General features: G+C 43.8%; 1 long non-coding RNA gene across 1 annotated transcript; it reads right to left on the bottom strand.

Moving 5' to 3' along the window:
• Positions 1-2,546: 2,546 nt before the first annotated feature.
• On the bottom strand, positions 2,547-3,748 carry LOC114020354. The gene is made up of 2 exons (XR_003565187.3): positions 3,527-3,748; positions 2,547-2,853 (listed from the first exon to the last, which is right to left on the bottom strand). It is a non-coding gene; the product is annotated as an uncharacterized LOC114020354 (long non-coding RNA).
• Positions 3,749-3,750: the final 2 nt, after the last annotated feature.

The following is a 3,750-nucleotide window of genomic DNA, read 5'->3' as shown; positions in this document are numbered from 1 at the left end:
CAAAGTTGTGGAGAGTTATACTAGCAAGTTGTCCAGCAGCAAGGACATCATTTGTACATAAATAATAATTACAATTCCTTCCCTTGCTGTGTTTAGCTAACCATGACCATCTGCTAATTCAGGGGTTCTCAAAGTGGGGGTTATGACCCCTAAGGAAGTCATGAGGTTATTACATGGGGAATTGCGAGCTGTCAGCCTCTATCCCAAACCCCACTTCACCTCCAGCATTTATAATAGTGTTTATTTTTAATTTATAAGGGGGGGTCGCACTCAGAGGCTTGCTCTGTGAAAGGGGGTCACTAGTACAAAAGTTTGAGAACCACAGTGCTAACTTACAGTAGATTCTGCTGAGCCTCCAATCTTCATTTTAGCACCGACCATTTTCCTCAACTTATATAGGTTGTATTGGTGACTTTACCATAACTATTACCACTGTGTGAAGTTTTCTCCCCTCCCTTGGAAGCCAAATTTAACACAAGTCAGCTGATCTATGCAGCAGGTGGGTGGTAGTAAAAGCAAGTTGCCCTTCTGAAGACCAGTAACTCCATCAAGACGTCCAAACGTAGGATGAAGACTATCAAATCTTAGCTACGCTGTCCCTAGGAATCTTTCTGATATCAGTTAGGAAGAAGCTTACCTGTACATCCCCATCAGTTGCATCCGATGAAGTGAGCTGTAGTTCACAAAAGCTTATGCTCAAATAAATTTGTTAGTTTCTAAGGTGCCACAAGTACTCCTTTTCTTTTTGCGGATACAGACTAACACGGCTGCTACTCTGAAACCTGTCATAATACTTAGTCTTTCCCTGACAGCAAGGGACGGGACTAGATAACCTCTTGAGGTCCCTTCCAGTCCTATGATTCTATGCTATGGAAGCTATTCCATACCCTTAGTAATCTTTGTTGCTCTTCTCTGTACCTTTTCTAATTCTAATATATATTTTTTTGAGATATGGCAACCGGAACAGAACACAGTATTCAAGGTGTGGGCATACCACAGATTTATATAGTGGCATAGAGATACTCTGTCTTACTAGCTATCCCTTTCTTAAGGGTTCCTAACATTGTTAGCTTTTTGGACTGGTGCTATATATTGAGTGGATGTTTTCAGAGAACTATCCACCATGACTCCAAGATTTTTCTTGAGCAGTAACAGCTAATTTAGACCCCATCAATTTGTATGTATAGTTGGGATTATGCTTTACAATGTGCATTACTTCACATTTATCAATATTAAATTTCATCTGCCATTTTGTTGCCTAGTCACCCAGTTTTGAGAGATCCTTTTGTAGCTCTTCACAGTCTGCCTGGGTGTTAACTATCTTTAGTAATTTTGTATTGTCTGCAGATTTTGCCATCTCACTGTTTACCACATTTTCCACATCATTTATGAATATGTTGAACAGCACTGGTCCCAGTACAGGCCTCTGGGAGACACCACTATTTACCTCTCTCTATTCTGAAAATGGACCATTTATTCCTACCCTTTGTTTCCTGTGTTTTAAGCAGTTACTGATCCATGACAAGACTTTCCCTCTTATCCCATGACTGCTTGCTTTGTTTAAGAGCCTTTGGTGAGGGATCTTTAAAAGGCTTTGTGAAAGTCCCCATACACTGTATCCACTGGATCACACTTGTCCACATTCGTTGACCCCCTCTAAGAATTCTAGTAGAATTTTATCAGTGACCTAATGCTAATATACTCATGGGAGGAGGTGACTAATTGAAACATGCCAATTATGCATAGTCTATTATGCATTCCTATTACTCTTGAAATCCTCCACCATTACTGTTGCATGCCTCTCCCATCTCCTTCTTACATCTTGAATTAGTTGTAAACTCTTTGGGGGCCTTGTCTGTCTTTTACTGCATCTTTGTACAAGACACAGGACAATAAGGACCCCAGCCCTATGGATTTTGCTGTATTGGTATTAATAGGAGCAAGTCAGGAGCTCGTAGTGCATGTGCATTGCTGGATAATATGCTTGAGGCATCTACTTTCCAGGAAGATAATGAATTTACCAGGCACTAATCATGTACCTAGTTCAAATTATACACCTGGAACTAGTGTCAGCCACATCTCACATGACAGTTTTCTGCTCAAGACCATTTAATCAAAGTACACATTTGCATGAACCAGATTTCCACCATTATTTGTATATACAAGCCAGAAAACACCCCACAACCTATTCTCTATCTAAATGGGCACCCTTAATATAATTTTAAAGATATATGGAATATATGTAAGTTTTTATACCCAGCTAACCATGGCAGTATTTGAGTGCTTTGGAGTAGTGCATTAAGCAATGTGACTACACATCTGTGATGGGCTGTTTGTTCTCACATCCTCTCCTCTGATGGAAAAGAATGTTTTATTATAAAAGCAGAGAACTCCCTAAAAACATACACCTAGCCATGGCCCTACTCTCAAACCATGTTCCAAGATACATGCTTATCTCACTCCCAGTCTCCGTAAACCTGGGTAAAAAGATAAGCTTTTCAGCATGCCTTGAGAATAAATAAGCTTGCTCTGTTTGAAACCCAATGGAAGGAGGCAGGAGAGATATTTTAATCGGATCCAGACTTTCATGTCAGGTTGTATACAAACAGCACTGTGAAGCCATCAGACTGCAAGCCTCACTTTGGTTTGTGCTGAACGTACAGCTGGAATCAACTGTGGCAATACTGGACCAGCAGTTCTGTCCACTGAGCTCTTCATTAGGGAACATGCAAAGAAACCCCCATACTGGGTAGCATGCTCAGGAAACGCATAAGGAGCCTTCAGGGATTACGCAGAGACCTTGGTGCTTTTGGAAACATCTTATCTTAGTCTATATATGCCAATTCTGCCCAGCTGTAGAGAGACCAGAGAAAGAAGGTAGTATCAGTGACACACATTTACCAGAAACCCTTATGCAATGAGTAAATTCATCACTACTACAATATAAACAAACACATTAATGGGGTAAAAGCCTGAGAGGAAAAAATACTTAGCTCCTTCCATACTCAATTCAGTAAGACCTTATAGGTATAACAAGGTTTGCGTGTGTTGCCGAAGTGTAAAAAGGAGATCACCAATAGGCTAACAGCTATCACTTGGGATGGATAGCGGGAATGTGTCTGGGGTTTGATTCCCAATGCTCATTTGTCAGCAGTGTCCATTCCAGATTCTGTGGCAGGTTACTACATAGCCCGATACCATCTCTGGTTTTTCACAGGACCCAAGCTAGAGTCACTCCACTCCCCCTGCCGCCAGTGTCCACCCTCCTGAGGTTAAAGCATAGGTTAGCCTAGCTCACCCTAGAGAAGCTAATGAGGAGTCAGCAAACCAGCTGAAGGATGGGGGCAGGGGTGCAGCAGGATCGTTTCCATGGATCTTAAATAAATGAAAATTAGGAGCCTAAATACCTCTGGGTTCTAGGCATTGGGTACACTGCGCCTCTAACGCCCCCGGGAAGGGCGCGGAAAGCCCCTCGCAGCTCGCAGCACGAGCCTCCTGCCCCTCCGCCCCGCTGCGCATGGCTCACCCCATCTCCAGTAAGTGTTACGCCTCTGCCCCCCCGGCTGCGTGGCGGCGTATCTGCCCCTTGAACCGTGGCTCGCGCACCCTCTGCCCGCTCTGAGGCCCCTGCACACACGGCCCGTGGCCGTCCCGACCCCCGCCCCGCCGCAGCTTGGACCTTCCGAGTGACGTAGGCAACGGAGGAGAGCGGCTTCAGAAGATATTACGGAGCATGCTCGGACACGCGCG

This window comes from Chelonia mydas, chromosome 10 (assembly GCF_015237465.2).
Source record: "Chelonia mydas isolate rCheMyd1 chromosome 10, rCheMyd1.pri.v2, whole genome shotgun sequence".
NCBI lineage: Eukaryota > Metazoa > Chordata > Testudines > Cheloniidae > Chelonia > Chelonia mydas.
Note: the sequence above shows the minus strand (reverse complement) of the source record. Positions and strands in the feature narration are given on the sequence as shown.